Source organism: Myxocyprinus asiaticus, chromosome 39 (genome assembly GCF_019703515.2).
Source record: "Myxocyprinus asiaticus isolate MX2 ecotype Aquarium Trade chromosome 39, UBuf_Myxa_2, whole genome shotgun sequence".
Lineage (NCBI taxonomy): Eukaryota > Metazoa > Chordata > Actinopteri > Cypriniformes > Catostomidae > Myxocyprinus > Myxocyprinus asiaticus.
In genome coordinates this window covers 26,535,829-26,561,809 of record NC_059382.1, presented here as the reverse complement: position 1 = coordinate 26,561,809, position 25,981 = coordinate 26,535,829, and positions in this window count along the sequence as shown.

Sequence of the window (25,981 nt, the reverse complement as noted above, 5' to 3'; positions counted from 1 at the left end):
AACACTGCCCTTAAATCTTGATATTCCAGCGGGACCCCTGACACATCTGCCGGCTCATCCTGCAACGAAAAACAAGACTGGACAAGGGAGACAACAGAGTTAAGACAATGAGAGGAACAGAAATAGTGCCAAGACAAAACAGAGTTGGTTGCCCAATCTATGTGAGGGTTATGTGTCACCAACCACGGGTACCACAGCATAACTGGGGTAGCTGGAGACCAGATGAGAAGGAAGGACAGCTGCTCAGAATGATTCCCGGAGACCATGGTGACAGGTTTAGTCCGTGGGCTTTGTCCATGGGAGTTGTGCTAGCCAGTAACCCCCTAACTACAGATGAGCGGGGTCTTTTAACAGACAGGTAGCAGAGAGATGGCCAGCTTGGCCACAAGTGAAACATAAACCCTTGGAGCTGTCACTGCTTCTCCCTACATGACACCGGGAGTCTGCCCACCTGCATGGGTTCTGGGTTGGGACAAGGATCAGGGGTATCATAGTATGAGCAGCATGCATGACAGTTGTCCCCATTCTCCAGCCTTCCCGGAAAGGGGCGTGATAACACAGGCAACCTTCATGGTGTCGGAAGTCGAAGTAAAGGTCTGCATGAAGGAAAACAGAGAACATCGAGAGAGAAAAGCCCTTACAGATTCCTCATCCGAGAATGACCTGCTCGCAGAGGCATGGGAAATAGTCGAAGGGGGAGGATGTAAATCCCGCACCGGACTAGGATCAGGAGGGAGGTGGAGTTGCTGGACCAGCATCGTAAGATCAGCGAGCTGTGATCCCATCATCTCCATGGCACGGTTAGGTGTGAATATTGGTGTCGACCAAGCAGAAATAGGGCTGAAACAGGGCGGAACGAATAGTGGTCTCCTCTGGTGGGTCTATAGCTGGCTGGCTTATTCTGTCAGGTGCACTGGGACAAAATACCCAAGAGCAGAGGAAGTAAATGACAAGGAAGGTTCCCATGGAAATGGCGATTATGCTCACCGACTCCACCTGTGACATGAGGGAGAGAGAAAAACAAACAACAGAATGAACCGGCAAACGCTAAAGTCATGACATCCTCTGGCAATAAAACAACATCTTTTAAAAGGCCTAGTGACTCTCAAAACATGAGTAAGCACTCTTTTCCTCACAATACCTAGCAGAGGCCTTCTGGTCATGTAGTTTTCAGATAAGACTGACTAGTCGTAAATAACACTTGACCATAGGCTACTAAACACAACATCCCATATCATACACTCTTCTACAAAGTAAGGTTTAAACAAAAAGTTTAATTAGATGTAACTACTTTTAATTTAAAAAGTTAAAACAAATATGGATAAACAAAGATACTTACACCAGTCATTTAACTAACAGACAGATCTAAAACTATATATTTAAAGTTTATATGTCTCTCACTAAATTCCTCCTCCACACACACACAGCACACAGTAAAACATTATACCAGTGTCACAGGTTGTGGTAGAGAAGATGCAGGAGGAGAGGCAAGAGGCGATGGATCTATTTGCAGGCTTTATTGGAGAAGATGAAGATATATAATAACGTGGATTACCATAAACTAAATAAACAAACCACCACAACTATTATATAGACAAGAACTGACCAAGAATGAACAACACAGGAGGGTAACAACAGAACTAATGAGGGGATGGCAGACAGGTGAGAATGATGAGGAACAGCTGGTAGTGATAAAGGCAGTGCACTATGGAAAATTGAGTCTAGTGGGAAACTTCAAAATAAGAGTCCACAGAAACAGTAGGGAGACAGAATGTGACATTTACACCCCCCCCCCCCCTTTACAAGGTGACTCCTGGCACCTAAAGATGGAGAGGGGAAGGAGGAAACAGGTGACCAAAGGACAGGGGTGGAGTCAGGAGGTTTGGGGGACGGCCTCAGGGCTGGGATAGAGTCAGGAGGCCTGGGGGGCGGCCACGGAGCAGGGATGGGATCAGGAGACCTGGGAGGAGGCCACAGGGCAGGGACAGGATCAGGAGGCCTGGGAGGAGGCCACAGAGCAGGGACGGGATCAGGAGGCCTGGGAGACTGAGTCATGAGGCCGAGCCAAGGAAGGTGGAGCCATGGAAAGCTCGAGGGACGGAGCCAAGGGAAGGCGGAGCCATGTGAGGCTCGAGGGGCGGAACTGGGGATCCTAGTGCCCGGAGCGTAGCCGAAGGCTCGAAGGACCAGGGCGGAGCCGGAGGCTCGGAGGACCGAGGCAATGCCGAAGGCTCGGAGGACCGAGGCAGAGCTGGGGGATCAGAGGACAGAGGCGGAGCTGGTGAGCCAATGAGGACCAATGTGGAGCCGGAGGGAAGGAGGTTCCTGGTAGAGCTGAAGGTGGAGCCAGGTGGCCGACTGACCAAGGTGGAGCTGGAGGGAAAAAGGACCCCAATGACGCTGATAGGCTGATGGCCCACAGTGGAGATGAGGAGACGTAGAGCTAATTAGTCATACTGACTAATTAGATAATGATAGCAGTTGTCCAAAGGTGCCACAGAAGCTTGTCACTGCATACGGTTAAAAGTGTACAAAATTTTTAACATGTATGTCTTGCCTATAGCATGCATAAAACATAACATGTATCAGAAATGCATACTGTAAAATTAGCAACCATCTGAAGTTTTTTAACTTGCAAGTAGTTCAAAACATGTTTAAAAATCTACATTATTTAAAATGTTGTACATAGAATTTTGAAAAAAATACATTTATAAAAAAGCATTTCCTCACTCTACTACTGACAGTGTTTTTTGACAATCTTCATCACTCTTTAGATCTTTAAAAGATCTTTAAAAACAAGAATATATGCTGCATACAGTAGTCTGAAATATTAAGCAGTTTCACGTTCAAGACAATATCAATACCGATTACCTTTGTGATAAAATCATGTTAAAACAGAAAACAAAACTAATCATATAGAAATACAAACACTTTCACCTCACCCACAGATGATTTATTCTTGAATACTGACTGATATTAACAGCCTTTCATTCCAACATGTGTACACAATTCATATCATTATGCTATTGTGGTCTATATTTTACACAGACAGGTTGGACAGACATTACTAATGCCATATCATGTGATATGCACACACACATGTAAATATGTATTTTGGTTTGTTTTCATGTGTGTTATAGTTATAGTGTAATTGTTATACTGTAATAATGTGAAAATTCCACTTAGACACAACATAGTCAGCCAAGATATGATTAAAGTCTAAATGAATATTAAATACAAATATTATAAATGTAGAGTTTTGTACCATGACATGCTGAATTGTTTAACATCCAGTATTATGTTTTGTCGATACTGTCTTATTTACACATTTTTAGAACATAGAAGCAGAACTTAAAAGGTTCTCCTATGGGTTAGCATTTGTGTTGTAATGATTTCTCATAACACCAGTGGTAAAAAGAGTACTGATTTTTTTTTTTTTTTACTTAAGTAAAAGTACTGCTACTGAATAATTCATTTGAGTACAAGTAGAAATACTGAGAAATATTATGACTCAAGTAAGAGTAAATAAGAAGTTTGCCAAAAAACTACTCAAGTAATTACGTTACAAGTTACTTTTTAAAAATTATATTATATATAGTATATACATTTTCATTTTTAGAACACAAAGATATTTTTGTTCTTGAAAGAAATTGATGCTTCCTTTCACCAAGGATGCATTAACCCTCAGGGGTCGACGGACGTGCCGGCGCGTCCTGCTGGATATTTTCCTCATAACAGCGGAAACAGCTTAAAATACTCCATCATTTTTGGGCATACAGATAAGTGTAAGACATCATTAGAGACTATAAAGGGTCTACTTTTATTTGTGCACACTCACAATAACAACAAAACCTTGTGCTTTTGTAAAATAAAGAAAATGAACAGGGTGCGCTTTCAGCAGTCTCTGTCTCTGCGAGCATCTTTCTGAAACACGTCACAAAAATGATCTGAAACTCCATGAATACTTATCAGACAAACATGAAACATATGTCTAAAGAAAGCTTAAAATGTCTACTTTTAAATAAAACAATTCAAATTTAAAACAAATATACTTCTGCAATGTAATCTGTATGAAACAAAGTGATGTACAGTTTCTCCTGGCTAAGCTAATTATCACTAATGTGATCACACCCACCAGCAGAGCGCGCTATTCATACTGTAATGTGCTGAGGCGATCAATGCAAATGGTAAACGCCCCCAACAATGCCTTAAAAAGCATGAAGTTCATCATCAGATTCATTCGCTTTCCAGCACGTTTCAAAGATGGCACACTACACAGGTGAGGAAGAGTTCACATTTTCCTCAGAAGAAGAGCGGGACTCCAACGATGAATGTTTGAAGAGTGACTTGATCCAGTCAAGGTTACAATTTCGGATGAGTAAGTCTATACTTACATTAGCTGACATGCTATTTTATATAAACATGTACATATTTTACTAATTGGACTTGCCAGCCAGTATTCAAAGTACTGAAATTTGAAATATGTCCTAATAGGCAAGTTTTAGTTCAATTTAAATGTTGTTTCGGCTAAAGCAGGTATTTAAATTGTATGCTGTATGATATAAATATGATATTTAATATGATATAAAAATAATATGAATGTTTAGATTATATTTTAACTAGAGTTTATGCTGCCTCATTATCATCAACGAAGCTTGTGCTTGCAAATATCTGTTCGGGTGTAAATGTGTAAAATGTGCTGTAAATATGGCCATATTAGAAAATCAGCATATTAGAATGATTTCTGAAGGACCATGTGACACTGAAGACTGCAGTAATGGTGCTGAAAATTCAGCTTTGATCACAGGAATAAATTGCATTTGACAATATATTCAAATAGAAAACAGTTATTTTAAATTGTAAAAATATTTCACAATATCACTGTTTTTGCTGTATTTTGGATCAAATAAATGCAGCCTTGGTGAGCAGAAGAGACTTCTTTTAAAAACATTAAAAAATCTTACCGATCTAAAACTTTTAAAAGGTAGTGTAGGTCTAAAATTTTTAAGTAAAGTCTTTGTGTAAAGAAAATGTATATACAGATTAACTTAAACTTGATTTTGTGAATAAGCTACAAACAATACATTCAATCACTAAGTCTCATCACATTCATTCTCTCTCAGGGGAGGGGTCTTTGTCTCCTCAGGTGTGAATCACATCAATATTCATGATCATCCATGCCTCCTCGCATATGGCCTTTCTAACACTAAAAGTGTCTTACAAAAGTTAAATGACTATATTGTTTTGTATGAATGAGTGATCATTTTGTAGCAAAAACTCTAGGGTACAAGATCCAGTTCTCAAAAGTCTTGTGAACAAATGTTTAGTATGTGTTATATGGCCTTATTTCAGTGACTTAAAATTGTAGTTTTTTCAAAAACCACGCATAAACATTTGCTCAAAAATACAAACATGTACATACATGTTGCTCACATATTATTATAGCCCAGTTTGTGCTGAATACAGTGTTATCAGACTTTAGCCATTAATATGTTTTTAAGCAACTGAAAAAAGCACAAATGTCAAGGCATGTCAAAACTTCTCCAGGGCCCAAAACACACTCAGAACCCAGAGGGTTAAATTGACAAAAATACTTACAAAATCATTAATTGCAAATTATTACAGTTTGGAATAATTGTTTTAAGTGGTATTTATTCCATTTTTTCTTTACCCGTGATGGCAAACATATACTGTGTCACCTGTTCCTTACAAAAGCATTCTAAAGTGCTAATTTGTTAATCAAGAAAATGTTCTTATTATTAGAACAATTGAAAATGGTTGAGCTACTATGCGGAAATCACAATACAGTGGTTTTTTTTCCCCATTTGATGAGGTATTGAGTTCTTACAAGTTGCTTTACACTTACAAGTCAAATTTTGGTTTTAAAAATAGGCAAAAAGAAACACATTTCTACAGTTAACATATTTAACGTGGGAGTACGATACCGAACTTATGCGGATTGATAGAAACGGAAAGCTCTGTGCGTGCGATGGTGCAAGGAACCGGACGGCGGGAAAAAAAATCATGTTCAGTGAAAAGTCAAAAGAAGATTGCAATGTATGTAATTGTAACTATATCAGATATTATTAATAACACACGGGAACTCGTTGCTTGGGCATTTTTTGCCTCCATATTTTGAATTTCGTGAATATTTTTGTTAATTATGGTGGCATTTTTGCCCCTAGTTCCTGTTAATTTCCGACACGGTTGGCATTGTATCTTTCTAAGGTATTTAAAGTTTGTTTTAGACATATAGTAGCAAGTAAACAAGAGATTCCCACATATATGTCAAACTACATTGTGTTAATGTTTGACACAGTTAAAACATTGCCTACCTTAAAAACAAGTGAAGTTTGATCAGTGGTTAAACATGTTCAGACAGTTTCCTCGTACCTGAATGAATGGCTACTTTCCAGAATAAAATGAAATATGCAGAAAATCACAGTATTACAGTTCTTGTATAGTGACAGGGCAGAAAGTATTGAAGGTGCTAGAGAAGGGAGGACACCGGTGGCAGTTTATGCAAGCTGCTGTGCTCATGATGCTGTGCCCTGTGGGCTTCCGTCATGCCGCGCACAGCACATTTTAGTTTATAAATAGATTTAGCGCTTATAACTTTCTTCTTCCCAAACATTCAGAAAGCAGCAGTATTTAGCAGTATTCAATTGGTATATTTCCCTGCAAAGAAACACCAGTGCTTTTTGAAAGGCAATGCTATTGACCATACTTTCTGTCCATTTAACTTTCAATGTATACACTGAAAAATGTTAACTTCATGTAGTAACATCTAAATGAACTGCTTCGATGCAAGTCAAAATATTATTTAACACGTCTAAATCAACCTGAATATATTAAGTTACACCAACAAAACTAACTTTACAGGTTAGATCAAGTAGAAATACAGCTTAAGGTAACAATTGCAGGTTACCACTTTTTACAGCGCAAGTCTGAATACAGATTTGTGTGGAAATGCTGCTAACAAATGTAAAAGTAGTCGTATTTTGTACATAGTGACCAAAAACTTCATACAAGTCATCCTGTTTCATTGTTAGTGTATTTCAAAGATCCTGGTTCAAATGCCGCATTATTAAATACAAAAATACAATTTATTGCAATAAATTCAACAAAAGCTAATACAATATCTTTTAAATAGACAGATAAAAATTTTGTAATATAATAATTTAATTTTATCACACATTTTAGATTCTACTGGAGTTCACACATTTACATTTCAGTTCTTCTTAGAGGCTTCAGAAACCGAAGGTGAGTGAATTTACCTAAAGTTTATTGACTTGCAAACAAAATGTCAACTGGTACTATACCAAATTCTTTTATTTCAAGTTTATGTTAAAATGATTGTATTTACAGAAAAGTAACTGTCTCTTTCTGAAATGATAATCTGTGTCTTCAGTTTTATCTGATGATACTGGTTTTGAAAACTCTAAATGTATGGCTCTAAATGTCTCAAACCTGACTGATTTGTTAACTGACTGAGAACACTGGGTTAAAGATATATTTACAATCAAGAATTTACAATTTACAAATGAGCAGAACTTCACTGACTGAAATCAACTTATGTCATGAAAAAGCAAGATACATCTCAACAAGGATAAAACAATAAAGTCATAGATGTATTTCCATTGTGTTCCTTGTTAATTTAAACATATCGATGATGCTTGACATTAGGAAAATCTGCCTAGTTAATTATGGTTTGTGTTAGGGGTGAGTTACCGGACCTTATGCTTTTAGTAAAGCCTTGTTTTCATTATCTTGTAGGGATGTCAAAATACAAAATTTTTAAAAAATATTTTAATTTAAGTAGTACATATATTATATTAGAAATAATAGTGGTTTTACTACACCATTTATATAACCAAATGACCACAAGTTCTGTCGTGGTGGGTTTTTCAGCACACAACTACACTCCGTGGGTTTGTGTGTGTGTGTGTGTGTGTGTGTGTGTGTGTGTGTGTGTGTGTGGTCAAAAAGTGTGTCTCTGTGAGATAAAGGAAAGGAAGCAATAAATACCAGCTATTTAGAGACATAAACCTGAAAACCAAGACTATAATACATCTATACTCAAGGAATTTGCAAACATTTCAAATGTTTTAATATTATACTTGACAGAATTCAAATTTAATTAAACATTTAAATTTAATTAAACATTTGTTTAAATTCAGGCAACGATCAACAAATATCACTTGCTGGAGTTGTGGGGAGGAGAAACTTTCTCTTGAGACATAAACATTGAAGTAGGTGGGTGGTGTTACGTGTTGGTCTCAATGGCTATGAACACACATCTCTGGGTGAAACATTTTATCGTTAATTTGAACTTAGCGATCGTATGTCTCACACCACTTTTGAAAACACACATCTTTAAAACAGCAATCGCTTTCTTATTTTACTGTATCGTTTGTTGAACATATGATCCAAAATTGAGAAAAGTTTTCTTAATACATTCATGTCAGAGCAGTAGAAAAAGAAGTTTGTTTCAAACAATTCACACATCTTGGTCATTACAGACATGTCCAAGGCTATTACCATGTTTTCAACGTGTTCAGAGTCTGTATAATAACCCGAATTGGTGTCACTGTCTCCTGTGGAAGAGTCATCATCAGAAGAATGTTTTGCATTAACCCTTGAAGTGCCTTTACAGATATAATTATCTGACTTTCTGTTTTGCAGTTCAGCCAGTACCCAAAAACGTCGATCATCATTCACACTGGCCCAATCGATAATGTACATCGAGCAGCACTGGTACCCCCTCACAGATGTCCAGACGTTCGTATAGAAAAAAATGCCAATCCGCAGCTGTGAAGAATAAGGGTGGTATGTCGAACAAGTCATCATCAACTTCTCTAGTGAAAATCTTGACGTATGTGTTCTCTTATTAAACTTAAACCCAACAATGCTCTCATGGGATATGGGGAGCTCACGCTTCACAATGTCCGACGTTAACTCTGGCACATTCGATCCATTCTTGCGCTTTGGGGCAAAAGCCAACCTTTCAGTTAATTCAACTTGCATTCTCATGGAGAAACAGCCATTTCAGCAATGTTTAGAATAGTTTTCTGAATATGTCGACTTATTCAGACTTAGGAAAACACACCTTTTAAACCACACACTTGACAAAACTTGTACCACTTTAAACATCTGTAAAACCAAAGGTCAAGCCATGGTCAGTTAAAACACACTTCCTGTACCCACAAAACCGACTTCCTGTCAGACACACCCGGCTAATGTTATCACTTAAAACATCCCGTCAAACAAGGGTCATACTACGGTCAGAGACATCTGGTTATTGTTATCAGAAATAAACACCTTTCAAAACAGGTTTATTGTCATCTCTCAAACAGACTTCCTGCCAAAATATTGTTTATCATTATCTCTCAAACAGACTTCCTGTCCAAACATCGTTTATTGTTATCTCTCAAACTGACTTCCTGTCCAAACATCCGGTCATTCAACCATCAAACAGACATCCGGTCAGACACTTCCGGTTATGGTTATCAAACATAAACAGCTGCCAACTACTTCCAGACATGCCCCTTAATCAATAATTTTGACATTTGCCACCCTATATGAACTACTCACTGTCAGTATAACGCAGTAGTGTTTTTATTTTTCTTGTCATATTTTCATTAACAAAATGTTTTAATTATTGTCATTTATTGTTTTGTCTTCTTCTTTGTTATCATTGACGAAATCAAAAAACCCTTTGCCAACAAACTTTTTCATTAACAAAATGAACACCGTTCTCACACCAGACCTAAAAATTGATGCCATAGAAACATATTACTGTGCTCAGACCTAACTGCAAAAGTTAGCAGAATATTATAGCACTTTAAACAATACGTCTTAAGCCTGAAAAAGCATTGTGAATAAAATGCACATTTGCTTAAAGCCCGAAAAAATGCCTGTCAGCCAAGCCCGTCCATTACTCTCTCTTTCTTAGTAAGCCTTTCTGCACAGCTTGACAAATATGTCTATTTAGCTAAAACACCACACAAATCTAATGGACCTGGCTTAACTGTAAACACAATATTCAGATAGTACAACAGTGCAATTAGCCAGACAAGCCTCCCCTGCTAGTCCCATTGATTGTCAACACATGATCTATGTCTTATACAGTCTCTTGTTGAAAGTATGAGAAGCCGACACAAATGTAATATTATGATAAAAGGCATTCCTTTGTTGCCACAGCATGCTTCCCACTGCACAGCCTGTTGAACAGTGTTCTTGTTGATGAGCAGTTAGAATTATACAGGAGGTTTCTTCTCTGGACAGTCTCACCCAGCTAAGAACTGTGCATTTTTCAAGCCTTGTGCCAAAGTTGTTTAGATATAACATATATAGACCCCAAGTGTCTACATTCAGAACAGTAATTGCACTATGACCATTATCTGAATTATAATGATGAAACCTACCAGGTAGTACTTTTTATTTTTATTTTTTATGAGCTAAAGGGAAAGTCTAGCTGAGAATTCCAAAAATGGTAATGAATCACAACCACTGTTTTAAAAATCCATGAGGCTTTGTGCCTTAAAGACAACTTATTCTAATATGCAGCCATGTGAAATACAAATCCACAAACTTATTTTAATGCAAATTCTCTGGAATTTCATGTTCAAAGCAACAATGATAGAAATCATACTTTGTTTAGTTGTTCTATATAGATTTCTCAAAGCGCTGGACTATATTCTTCAAGATAAACATCACCCCAAAATATAAGGGGAAAAAAAAAAAATTCTGTAACACAAATGAACAACTAATAACCACTATTTTAGCATAATGCACAGTATGATTTTTTATCATATCAACATTCATATCAAGCAGTTCTATCCCTTACTCTTTCTTTAACACATAACTATCCTTAATATCAGAGATGGGAATGTTGTTCAATTGCTAAGCCCAGCTCTATCACTATCCCTCTAACCCTAAAGGTAACTCTAAAATATGATTGGTCAAAGAAGTAGTTAACCCCCCAAAAAATAAAAAATAAAATAATAATAATAATAATAATATTAATAATAATAATAATAACAATAATAATAATAATAATACATTATTTTTTGACCCTCATGCCATTCCAAACCCATACGATTGTATTTCTTATGTGGAACACAAAAGGAAATAGTTTTATGAATGTCCCATTGGCTGAATTCAATACAATAACAGTACATGGAGACTCCCTTTTAACGCTTAACCAACAAGGGTGTGGAATGACATCATAACATTTGGTTAAGAGACCAAAGAACGCAAGAACCATTGAAGCTTGCTGTTATCGACATTGCGCCATATTAGATTTCTGCACAGTTTATGGACTTTTTTAATAATTTCATTTAATTTGAGAGTGAATAATGTGTTAAATTCCGGTCCGTTCATGATACAAAGTGATCATATGCTTTCAAAAGACTTGAAATACTTTATAACGAATAAGCTACAATGGACTACTTATGACACTTTTGGGTGCTTTATTATGAGTTAAAGTAAATCTCTTACTGACATTGTATTGAATTCAGCAAATTGGACAATTATTAAATAGCTCCATTTTTTTGTTGCGAATAATTAGTCAATATGGGTTTGGAACGACATGAGGGTGAGTAAATAATGACATAATTCTCATTTTCGGGTGAACTGTTAATTTCATTGAAATGTTCCATTAATCCAGGAATGGTAATGTCTTATAATAAACCTTATAATATGTTGTATTGTCTCATAAATAATTGTGACAACAGTTATGAGATTATATAATACGTACCTATTTGTGGTTATAACTTTTAAGATTACGATGCATCATAACACATGATGAAACCTGTATTTATAATGCATTATAAGGGTATTCTTAATGCATTATAATGTATGCCTAATGCCTTATAATAAACGTTCTTGTGACTTCATCCATTCTCAGAACGCAAATGAGTAAAAATCCCTTATTTACAGTTCCAGTGCCTAGCCTTTATTAAAGCTGTTACTTTGTTCATTTTTGAGTGTTTCCTCTGAGGCTAATGCTCATTTTAATGTAAGCAAGTTTAAGCTGATAACTCTTTTACATCTGAAATAATGTTATGTGGTTTTGTTGATTTTATTAAATATTTTATTTTCTAAGTATTACAATAAAAATGTTTTGTAATGTCTTATAACCACTTCATAATATCTTGTGGCTGTTTAAAAGAAGACCAACTGTAGCTATTATTACTTTATTTAAAGCAGACAAAGACCACTTATAAATGATTATGACCACATTATAAAGCCTTTTAGATGTTTACAAGAAGACACTACATTTGCCATTTGACTTAAAGCAGTAAAAGACAACTTGTTGTAGGAAGATATTGTCCAGGTTTTGATCTTAAATAAACAATGTTAAAATATAAAACGTATAATACATTATAACTATGAGACCTATAATACATTATAACTTAAAATAAAAGTGGATTAAACGTTGTGTTGAACATGTGTTATAATGCAGTATACTCTTTAAAGTTATAACCATAAATAGGTAAGTATTATATCATATTATAACAGTTTATTATGCATGCATTATAATGTGTTAAGTATACCCTTAAAATGCATTATAAATACAGGCTTCGTAGAAAGTGTTACCCCAGGAACATGTCCTATTTATATACTACTAATCATGTTATGGTATAAGCAACACAATAGTCATTTTGGTAAACACATTAAATAGTCTTTATTCCGAACCTGTAAGAGCTGAATTGTTTATTTAATGTATAGTTCAGGTCTTTATTTAACAGTTCTACAGTAAAACAGACACTTAAATTGAATCTCATATTGAATCACACCAGCACATCCATGTGTCAGATGACATCTTTATTCTCAGAAAAGTTTAATCAAAATTGGTTTGCATCTTCCTCTTCCCAGAGTCCTTTAATTTAATTAACAGTAGGAAGTTGTAAATGACCTGTGACAGTCTGTGATAGAAAGGGCAGGGGGTCATTTGCTGTGACCCAAAGAATTAGTCAGAGATGGACTCACTCCTTGCAGCATCATAACATATTAATCACAGGTGCCTGGCCACCTCATTAATTCAAAGAGAGTGTTCGGTCTCAGGACGGAGCGACAGGATTTGACACGTGGTCTTTAGCTGGTTATTCTTGCAGGTAATTGAAGGTGAAGAGACTGGGCATTCACAGGCACTGGGATTGGCTCTGCTTGCTTATAGTAAGTTAGAAAGGCTTATAGAAAGGCTAGACACTTCCATAGGGGTTTTTACATAAGGGTATAATGACCTTCAGTGCCTCTTCAGAAAACACATTTGTGTTGCACATAGGAGATTGAATCTCATGAAGAGGTGTACAGGTAAAATTTTACCCCAAAATTATTACAGTATACAGTATATAATAATCATATACATTTTAAAATATTGCTATATCATGGTAACATTTGTTGTGCTGACTTTAAAAAAATTATTGACTTTCATTGAAAAATGTGAAAACAGTATATTTTTTACTGTAATACAATAAAGAAATGACTTTATTACGGTAATGCGAAGTGTTGTCAAAAAATAACGAGAACGATAAAATCAATGCTTAACAATAATGAAAACTGGGCCTGAAAATATTCCTAAAAATTCTAAGGGTTCTAATATTAGACTACATTTCCTTTCCTTTTTTATTTCTTTTGATATGTTTTTATTTTATTTTTATTTTATTTTTTTTGTGTAAAATGTGATCAAAATTTCTTGACAGGTTTTGTGAGATTCACTAAGGAGGCTTTAATATCACATTCAAATATCAATCCACACAAGTGCGGCATCTACGTATTGATGGTGTGTTTGGATAACAAGGCATTTTAAGGTTACACACTTCATATAATGTGTGTGGAATGTATATAAACTGCAGAACATGACATTGGAGTTCCTTTTGTGCAGTGATTTGCTGACATTTGCGTTATGAAATTGCACCCATTATCCACACATTAGTGTCTTCACCAGGGTAAAAGACTTCGTGGGTTTTTCTCACTGCAGCGGTAAATGCACTGCTTTGCATGGCATTTGGAACACTGCAGGTAATTTACATCCAAAGCCCTCGTCGTGACGGTGGAATAACATGCAGGTGCTTAGTGGCTTCTCTGTCATTATGTTCTCAAACAAACAAATGATCAGGTGGGTTGGAATGTGAGCAGGACAGGTGGGGTGGCTCCAGTAAGGCAGACTTGGGCATTTGAGCCACTGTTACGTGTAGAGGGAAGTCACAGTAACAACCCATTTTGTAAAAATTTAGTTGACAGAAATCGGGTCTCTTAGACTATGATCTGTCCTTTGATGGACAGATTTGGATGAACTATGTAGAGATTCACAGAAACAAAGTGTGAGAATGTAGCTACAGTATTATTGGACATATGTTTTCAGTTTTCAGTTGAAATGTCCACAGACTGGCTCCAAATGTGAGTTGTAAAGTGAGTTGTTTTTAGTTGTAAATGATGCAATACAATGAACAGGAATTCATATTTTATTAATCATATGCCATAATCCAAACTTCAACCCTAAACCTAACTGTCAGTAGAATAAAAATCAGTGGTGAAAAGAGTTTTTTTCTTAAGTAAAAGTACAGCTACTGAAGAAATAATTCACTTGAGTACAAGTAGAAGTACTGAGAAATATTATGACTCAAGTAAGAGTAAATAAGAAGTTTGCCAAAAAACTACTCAAGTAATTACATTACAAGTTACTTTATTATATATAGTATATATGCTTCCATTTTTAGAACACAAAGATATCTTTGTTCTAGAAATAAATTGATGCTTCCTTTCACCAAGGATGCATTAAATTGATAAAAAATACTTCCAAAATCATCCATTGCAAATTATTATTACTGTTTGAAATAACTGTTTCAAGTGGTATTTATTAAATGTTTTCTTTACCTGTGATGGCAAACATATACTGTGTCACCTATTCCGTACAAAAGCATTCTAAAGTGTTCATTTGGTACTCAAGAAAATGTTCTTATTATTAGAACAAATTAAAATGGTTGCGCTACCATACGGAAATCACAATACAGTGTTTTTTTTTTCCCCATTTGCTGAGGTATTGAGTTCTTAAAAGTTGCTTTACACTTGAAAGTCAAAATTTGTTTTTTAAACATAGGCAAAAAGAAACAGTTTCTCCTGAAATTATATTTTCTCCAAAAGTCTATTGTTTTAGAGAGATTAAGGCTATTCCATGCTTTACTGTTTTGAAAAAAAATAATCTCTAACCAGGATACAAAGGGAAGTGGATGGCCAGATGCACAACAAAAAGACAAGTAAATCACAGTCTCTAGTTTGAAAAACAGACTCCTCACAGGTCCTAAACCAGCAGCTTTTAAACACCAAAGACCTGCATAGCTGCAAGAGGATTCTTGGACAAACAGAACATTTTAAGAATACAACATTTATTTAAATAGAAATAGCCATTTGTAACATTCTAAATGTCTCTAAATTGTCTCTAAACTACATAATGTGCATTATGACTGAAACACATTCCTATTTCAGGTTTATTCTCATTCATGTATGTCCAAGTGTTTTGGCTATTAAATTAACATACTGTACAAAACTAATGAATTTTGTTTTTGGAAATGTATCCTCTATGATATTGCAGCAATTATCCAGATATGTAATGAGATTATCAAGCAAATTGTTATCAACTCCTTCATGCCAACTGAATAAAATAAGGCAAAAATAAACATTTCACACAGTTTCACAGTTTTTAGTGAGAGATATGATTGATTCAAACACTAAAATTAGTTGATCTGTATATGTATTATTGTTTTACAGCTGTAATAATAAAGTCTTAACTAGATAGTAAAGTTTGAAAACAAACTTTATGTTGGCTTGACAAAGCACCCCCATCTGGTTGCTAGGCAGTTACCAAGGTGATACTCAAAAGGCTCCTTGCTACCCTGAGTCAAATGAAAGAAACCCAAAGTCTCTATGATGTTCTGGTTTAGAGATATGTCATTTGTTACTTGGTTGCTAGGGTAACCCCATCTGGTTGCTAGGCAGTTACCAAGGTGATACTCAAAAGGCTCCTTCAGTAGGTTTTGGGTTTTGGTTGCTAGGGTGCATTAAATGGTTGCACAAAATAATTTGGTTGCTACCAAGGTGATACTCAAAAGGCTCCTTGCTAGACTGAGTCAAATTAACTAAACCAGAAGTCTCTACGATGTTCTGATGCAGAGACATGTGATATGTTACTTGGTTGCTAGGGTAACCCCATCTGGTTGCTAGGCAGTTACCAAGGTGATACTCAAAAGTCTCCTTGCTAGCCTAAGTCAAATGAACAAAACCAGAAGTCTCTACGATGTCCTGTTGCAGAGATATGTGATTTGTTACTTGGTTGCTAGGGTAACCCCATCTGGTTGCTAGGCAGTTACCAAAGTGATACTCAAAAGGCTCTTTGCTACCCTGAGTCCAATGAATGAAACCGGAAGTGTCTACGATATTCTGGTGCAGAGATATGTTTTCTTACTTGGTTGCTAGGGTGAGCTCATTTGGTTGCTATGCAGTTTCCAGGGTGATACCAACAAGGCTGCTTGCTGGCCTGAGTCATTCGAGCCAACAATGAATTCTCTATGATATTCTGATCCAGAGATAACCATCTAAGCTCATTTAATGGAAGTCAATGGGTTTTGGTTGCTAGGGTGCACTATCTGGTTGCTAGGAAGGTGATCCTTAAAAGGCTGCTTGCTGGACTGATTGTATTGAGTCAAACCTGAAGACTCTATGACATTCTGATTAGGAGATATCCATCTAAGCCATTTTGAATGGCAGTCAATGGGTTTTGGTTGCTATGGTGCACTAAATGGTTGCTAGGGTGTGGCTAAGTATTGTCCAGCATGATATGTAAAGGCTCCTTGCTGATCTGAGTCAAATAAGCCAAAGTTGAAGTCTCTACGATGTTGTGGTGCAGAGATATGTGTTTTGCTATACGGTTGCTAGGGTAAGTCCATCTGGTTGCTAGGAAGTTTTCAGGTGATCCTAAAAAGGCTGCTTGCTGGACTGAGTGTATTGAGTCAAACCTGAAGACTTTATGACATTCTGATCAGGAGATATCCATCCAAGCCATTTTGAATGGCAGTCAATGGGTTTTGGTTGCTAGGGTGCACTAAATGGTCGCTAGGGTGTGGCTACATATTGTCCAGCATGATATTTAAAGGCTCCTTGTTGATCTGAATCAAATAAGCCAACGTTGAAGTCTCTATGATATTGTGGTGCAGAGATATGTGTTTTGCAATACGGTTGCTAGGGTAAGTCCATCTGGTTGCTAGGAAGTTGTCAGCGTGATCCTAAAAAGGCTGCTTGCTGGACTGAGTGTATTGAGTCAAACCTGAACACTCTATGACATTCTGATCAGGAGATATCCATTTAAGCCATTTTGAATGGCAGTCAATGGGTTTTGGTTGCTAGGGTGCACTAAATGGTTGCTAGGTTGTATGCAGATGCTAGGGTGTTAAAGTGATGGAGTGAAAGAAAGAATAAAAAGAGTGGAGTGATGGAAAGATAGAAAAGAGAGTGATGGAATGATAGACAGAAAGTATGAGTGGTGGAGTGATATGAAGTAGATTGAATCCTCTAAAGGAGTTATTACAGGGAAAAGTTTTCACACCTTGAATGGGAGTCAATTTAAAATCAGTCCTGTTCGGAAGTCCGATACAGGAATACCGGAAGTCCGATCAGTTAGAAAAGAGATAGCAACCCGAGTCAGACCAGAAGAAGAAGAAGAAGCTTAAATAGTAGATCAGTATGTTGGCTTTGTCAAGCCAACATAATTAACATTATGGTTATTTAACATATTGATATATTATTATTATTATTATTATGAAGTAAATTGTAGCATTTGTTTACATTATGTTTTGTGATTTCTCATAACTTCTTTATATAACATCCATCCCTTGTGCACTTTTGGCCTACTGGGTGAGGCTTTTCAGACAGATAAACAGCAGCACAGGGCAGGGAAGTACACTAGGACAGTTCATTTTGAAAGAGAGGGGCGAACAGTTACGGAACTTAACGCGGGAGTACAATACCGAACTGATGCGGATTGATAGAAGCGGAGAGCTCATCTGTGCGCACGATGGTGCAAGGAACCGGACAGCGAGAAAAAAAATCATGTTCAGTGAAATGTGAAAAGAAGATTGCAATGTATGTAATTGTAACTATTTTAGATATTATTAATAAAACACGGGAACTCATTGCGTGGGCATTTTTTGCCACTGTATTTTGAATTTTGGGGGCATTTTTGTCCCAAGTCACCATTAATTTCCGACACTATTGGCATTGTATCTTTCTAAGGTATTTATAAGTTTGTTTTAGACATACAGTAGCAATTAAACAAGATATCCCCACATATATGTCAAACTACATTGTGTTAATGTTTGACACAGTTAATACATTGCCTACCTTAAAAACAAGTGAAGTTTGATCAGTGGTTAAACATGTTCAGACGGTTCCCTCGTACCTGAATGAATGTAATATAAAATATGCAGAAAATCACAGTATTACAGTTCTTGTATAGTGACAGGGCAGAAAGTATTGAAGAAGCTAGAGAAGAGAGGACACCGGCGGCAGTTTATGCAAGCTGCTGTGCTCATGGTGCTGTGCCCTGCAGGCTTCCGTCTTGCAGCGCACAGCACGTTTTAGTTTATAAACAGATTTAACGCTTATAACTATCTTCTTCCCAAAAATTCAGAAATACTATGTATTTTTTTTGTACTTTGTAATAGTGGTGAAAAATAACTGTAGCGAAGTTGAATACTTAATTTTAATCAACTCAAGTAAAAGTAAAAGTACTATTATTTATTTATACTTAAAAAAGTAGAAAAATATGAAACAATTTAAAATTGCAACCTCCAAACCTTGCTCATTAATGTTTCTATGAACATGTCTCCTGGAGTCAATGTCTCTAGGGCTTCTTTTGCAACACACAAGTCAAAGGTAAGCATGTTTCAATTGATCCAAAGATGTCTGATGGGACAAGGCACTTGCCATTTACAGAATGGTAGAATTGGGTTGATATCAGGGTGTTGGAACATTCGGTAAGAACATGTCAAGTTCCCATGCGTTCATGTTATTGGCACTGCTGTTTTGATAGCAGGTACCACAATTAGCCTTGCTATTTAGGCTTTCCCAGCTATTTAGATCATGACATTCTTATTATGTTCACATAAGCAAGCTACACAATGCACATTTTAAATATTTTTGAGGTCAAGCTGTCACTTAAATGCAAATATCCATTTTAAGATGGCAACCCTGCTAAAACGACCAGCTTAACCAACATGCAATTCCCATGATGGTCTAGGCTGGTTTATGCTGGTCTAGCTGGTGGACAAGCATAGCCATGGTTTTCCAAGTTGGTTAACCAGCATGGTCTTTCTGAAGAAGCTGGTTAAGATGGTTTAAAACCCTGGTGCAGACACCATCCCATGCTGGGGAACCAGCACTCAAAGCACAACAAAAGCTGGTGATTAGAAGTGCTGATCTTTTCAGCTGGGAAGGCATACTAACACAACATAATATCAAACATTAGCCAATAGCTGGCTACGATAAAAGTATTTAGTGAATATTCTCTTACCAGCTGGTGTATACAACCTTGGCATTGTACACAACCTCAGCAGCATGCACAGCAGTGCTAGCTAAATAGCTATCCATCTATTGAACATGCTGGTAAGAACAGCCTACCTGCTCCCTTAAAGGGATAGTTCACCCAAAAATGAAAATTCTCTCTGATTTACTCACCCTCCCGGCATCCCAGATGTGCATGACTTTCTGTCTTCTGCAAAACACAAATGAAGATTTTTAGTAGAATATTTCAGCCCTGTAGGTCCATACAATGCAAGTAAATGGGTGCCAAAACTTTGAAGCACCAAAATCCACATAAAGGGAGCATAAAAGTAATCCATACGACTCCAGTGGTTAAATCCATGTGTTCAGACACGCTGTGTGAGTGAGAAACAGATCAATATTTAAGTTATTTTTTATCATAAATTCTCCTCTCTACCCATTAGGGGGTGATATGCACGAATAATGTGAATCACCAAAACAGAAAAAGGAGAAAGTGAAAGTGAAAGAAAAGAAATATTAAGAAAATATATAAATATAAATAAATAAATATTGATCTGTTTCTCACCCACACCTATCATGTTGCTTCAGAAGATACGGATTTAACGTCATCTGGAGTACTTTTATGTTGCTCTTATGTGGATTATGAAGCTTCAAAATGTTGGCACCCATTCACTTGCATTTTATGGACCTACAGAGCTGAAATATTCTTCTAAAAATATTAGTTTGTGTTCAGCAGATGAAAGTCATACACATATGGGATGACATGAGGGTGAGGAAATGATGAGAGCATTTTCATTTTTGGGTGAATTAACCCTTTAAAAATTTTCACCACTGGTTGGTGCCTTAGCTATGATTACCCCAAGGGATAAAATATTGCTCAGAAGACTTAATGGTGTTATTCGTATTGTTTGTTTAAAGTATTATAGCTTCTCTAATATTCTCCTGAAATTCCTGAGGATAAATAAAAAAAAGTGATCGGATTTATATCTGTCTCAAATCCGTCTTAGAGGGCATTTACACTTGATCTTTCCATGATCGGATAGCTATCCAATCAGTAAAAAGAATGAAGTGACCAAGTATAAATACCCCCTTAGACTATAGAGCTAATGTGGATGATTTGGTCTTTGGAGAACTTTGAGAAATGTTTGAAATCATAATGAAATTGTCAGTGATAGGCAGTAGCATTAGCTTAACTACATTTCTGAGTAGCGAGGTAGTAGCTTCACTAGTTTTTAAATCGAGTAGCTTTTCAGTAGCGAAGCTATATTTTTGATTAGGTAGCGGCGTAGCTTTGACAAAAGCTACACCAGTTCATTATGCATGCACCTGGGGCGTCATGTATAAAACTTTGCGTAGATTTCATCCTTAAAGTGTGCGTACGCACAAAAGGCAGATTTTGCGTATGCACAAACAATTCTGATTTATAAAACCATACGTATGCCAGAACCTGCGTGTAGTTCCCTTAATAAATCCCAGCTAGCGGAAGACTGTGCTTACATGCACGTGATTCATTCCCCACCCCATCTCCTCCCCAAAATAACCATATATGGAGTGTACAACGGTAACCATATATTGGTTTAACGGTATGAGAAACTGTATTATAAGAGTTAAGACTGTAAATGTCACATGTGCCAGGTTCGATGCTGCACCATGGAGAAACATTATTTATTAAGATATGAACTTGTTTTCAAAGAATATATCTTGAATATCCCTTGGTAAAATGTTTTTATCTTTGCAGACGTAAATCTAACCTTAGCAATTTTGCTTCTCAGAAAACATTTTAAATCATTTTAAGTGTGTTTTTATTGAGAAGTTAAATATTTAGTACTGGAAACAAAATGAAAATTATAAAAATTATTTGTGAAGCATTGTCTGATATCATCGGACTACTAAGATTTTATATTTGACTGGTATTATATATATATATAAACAGCTGAACGGCAAATTTACATTTCATAATGTTTTTATTAGACTAGAACGGGGGTTTCATTGTGATGAGGGTCAGGATGAAGTGGAGCAGGCAGCACATTTGATGCGCATTTTATATGCATTGCTGTACCTGTTTGCAGCTGTACAATACTGTTTCTGATGAGACATGTCTCTCCAATGATCTGTTCGACTACTGAATGTGGCCAGCATCGCCTGTCTTATAGCTACTGTCCGTTTTACTGAGCCATTTCACGTCAGTCAGAGTCAAGTTAGCATCGCATTACAGATCATCTTTATCCAAATGCTGTACTTATCTCAGTACATGATTGTAATAGAACAGAAAATATCTCAAACTAAGAAATCTTCACTGTCATTTTTAGTTACTGTATGTTCCTTCTCTATGATGACATGGGAAAGTTCTCCAAACGCAGCACATCCCAAACCAATATTTCCTTTTTACAGCTTATATTGGAATGCGTTTTTAATTTGTTACATACAAATAATATAGCCTTCTATTGGCTTAACGATTACTTCTGTTTCAAGTGCTTAACTACATAGTTTTTCTTTTATTCTAAATGTGAATTAAATATAATCAGTCTGTTCAGTTCATTATTTGTCCAGCTGAAGTCGCCATTTCACACACACCAGTAGAAGAGTGCGTACGCACAGTCAAGAGTGTCCGGACGGTGCGCACATATTTATGCCAAGTTTATTTTTTATAAATCACGATATGTTCGTGGGAAATTGCTTACGCACATTTCAATGCCCATTTTGTGCATACGCAACATTTATACATCAGGCCCCTGGTGTTTACTATCGCCAGTTTTGAATCAGAACTAAAGATGTCAGAATCACAAATGAATCGCTCATCTGAGTCGGTACTTTACAATTAATTGATCACATGTAAAGCGGCCTGAATCAGTTCGTGATTCAATCTGAATGATTCCGAAAGCTCACGTGCATGCTGCTGAATAATTTGGTGTGCGCTCTCACTTGCCAACATGCTCACAGAATATTTTTAAATACAGAAAATAAAGATAATGCTGATTGCAGTGGATCTACAATCAAAGGAAACTAAACCAGCAAATGCGTCCATTTGTCGAAGGTCTTTATTAAGTGTGCAGCTTGTGAACAGCACTGAAGGTCAAGACATTTTACCACCAAAAGAGTATCAAAACATTTAGTAGCCTACACGAAAACACATTGAAAAAGTATCATGGCATTAACATATTTTTTGCACATGTATCATTACCTGGGGGCACCATGTTAAGACAATGGTATATAAATAAGTTAATCATATAGTGAAGTACCATAGTAGTACCATGGTATTCTTTGACTTAGCTTGAAGCACCATGTAAATTCAATTGTATGTTGGTGCGGCTATCCTTATGGGGACTCTCCATAGACATAATGATTTTTATACTGTACGAACTTTAGATTCTAACCCTAACCCTAGCCCTAAACCTAACCCTCACAAAAAACTTTTTTTGCATTTTTACATTTTCAAAAAAACATCTCTTAGTATGTTTTCTAAGCGATTTGAATTATGGGGACATTAGAAATGTCCTCATAAACCACATGTATAGCATAATACCCTTGTAATTACAGTTTGTAACCTAAAAAAAAAAATGTCCTTGTAAACCACCCAACCCAAAACTCTCTCTCACACACACACACACATACACACACAAGAAATTTGATTAGAAGCTTCCAGTATATACAGAAATACAACAGCTAGACACAGAGTTTATATAGAGTTTTTATGCAGGAATGTGCAAAATTATGTTCAAATGGTCATGGTTTTGTAGAGGTAGTAGTATAAATATGAAAAATAAAATGTAAGAATTTAGATTTTTCATTTTGAATACAGGTAGCATGAATAAATATTTACATGTTTTATTTTTACATGCACATACATTTAATATTGCGCCATACTGTATACTTGTATACTGTATTGCATTATACTGTACTATACTGTACAGTGGCTTAGATAAACACCATGTGATTAGTATTTTAGATGCTTTGTCTATGACAGGATGCTCTGTTTATCTGGTTGAAAAAAAAAGTAGCTTAAATGTAGCAAGCTACGTTTGGCATGTAGCTTGTAGTGTAACTTGTTACTTTCCCAAAGTGTAGCTTTTAGCTTAGCTTAAAGGTGCTATATGTAATATTTTTACTGTACTAAATCATAAAATGACCATAATATGTAATTAGAGAATTAGGAAACATGAAATACTGGCTTCTCCGATAACAATGCTACAGCCAGTATATTCTACATTGACGTTTCCATTCCGGGCCAGGAATTTTTGTTTATGTTTTGGCCTGTGTGATCCCACCCACTGCCTACTCACCAATAGTATTTCAACACCATCGGGTTGCCAGATTTGAACAAGTGTGCAGGCAAACAACACTGCATGCTGCAGCCATGGAAGCCAGCAAACAAACTGGATCAGAGATAACAGATTCCACCCGACCTAAAAAGCCACGCCATCCGTCTAAAAACAACCATGACCAGAGGCGTAGTAAAACAAGGATAAATATTGGAGATGCCTTTGGAAGATGGAGACAGCTTAAAGCCCAGAAATCCTTTAAAACTGATGCTGAGATGGCTAATTTGCGTGTCAACATTCTGGCAACCCGCATGAGCTTCAAGTCTGGGGCGGGGCAGACAACTCTCCAATATTTTGTATTTGGACTGCACTACCCATTTCAAATGCTTGTTGTCAATCTTATATATAGAACTATTTTTTTTTTTTTTTTACTTTTTTTTGAGTAGTTGGTAGCTTAACTAGCTATATTTTTTGAGTATCTTGCCCAACACTGCAAATTGTTTGCAGACTTTGGTATCTTGGCAAATCTGAGCATAGTTTGAGTAATTGAGATCTCTTCTGGAACTCTAGAAACACAAGAGATTATTGGGGTCTTTTTCTCATAAAAAAAAAAAAAAAAGAAAGAAAGAAAAAGAATCAGACAAACAGGAGATTTGTGCAATATCACTATTGTCTAGGAGAAACAATTGAGACAATGAGATCCCATTTGTGATTTTTATTTCCTTTGAGAATGCGATTAATAAGCAATTTGTCAATAATTGGTCAATCCACATAAATCAAAAAATGGCTTTAGCTATGTTTAGCCAATGACACCATTTTTCTCATTTGGCATAGTTACTTCACTTTGCCTTTGTAGGACAGCACTGTGATGAGGTCCAGATGTGGTGCTGGGGGACATAAGTTATTCACAAGCTGTATTCACTGCCATGCCAACATTACTGAGAACATTGTGAACTGGACACTGACAGATACTGTAGAAATGTCAACAAAAACCTTTCTAGCTCAAATATATCACCAAACACCAAATGCATTTTGACTGAAAGGTCCAGAAACGTATATAATGTTTGCTGGTTGTGCTGCAGACAGGGGGCAAAGATATTGTAATGCCTTGAGGCAGGTTCATTTCCTCTGCGAGTAAAGGCAGCAGCAGTGGAGGACTGTGAGGGACAATGTGTGACTGCTTTTTGATTTTCCACGCCAAAAGGTTGGTGCTGTCCATAACTCTCCACCCACTCACTATAACATGGTGCAAGAGCCGATGAAGACAACCCTTGTGAAGACAAAATCTCAGCTGAATCCCATCCTTGAGCTACCAAGCCACAGAACAAACTGCATTCAACATCAACTAAACCCCCTCCGAACTGCCGAAGGGTGGCTGGAGTATCTTGGTAAAAAGTTGTCTGTCAGAGTACAAGATTATTTTTGTTAAATGTCTACCAGAATGACCGATGGATGACATGTTCCCTGTGTCCAGGGATAGGCTGTCCATAGGGAGAACCAGGACTCTTCAACTTGTAGGTTAATGGTAGTTGAAGTCAATTTAAATGTACAAAGCAAATATACAGAAACTGTATAAAGAGAGAAAAAGTTCAGATGTCCTCATTGTGACCAGTTTAAACCACAGTTGTGGATTTGGGCATAGTGACATAGGTAATAAAAACATACTTCACTTTTCCACGTCCTGGCACATCTCGCACACAATGACTCAAATTCCATCAGCAGAACAGAATGTGCATGACACCGTGGAGACTCACAGCAAGGGAGGCTCATGCTACTCTCCGCGGTCCATGCACAACTTTCCACGCACCCCATTGAGAGCCAAGAAAACCCAATCGTGACCACGAGGAGATTACCCCCTGTGACTCTAACCTCCCTAGCAACCGGGCCAATTTCGTTGCTTATGAGACCTGGCTGGAGTCACTCAGCACGCCCTGGATTCGAACTCGCGACTCCAGGTGTATGGGAGTTCTTTTAATTAGTCAACTTCACATTTAGACTTCGGGAAACATTTAAAGTTACTTAAAGCATTGGTGATATTTTGGTGCATTTCTATCTTTATACTGTGTAATACATTGTTTGGAAAATGTTAATAAAACATTATTGAACATACCCTATATTTTCTTTTCTTAGAAGGAACTAAATGCATTTTGGAAGTATATATA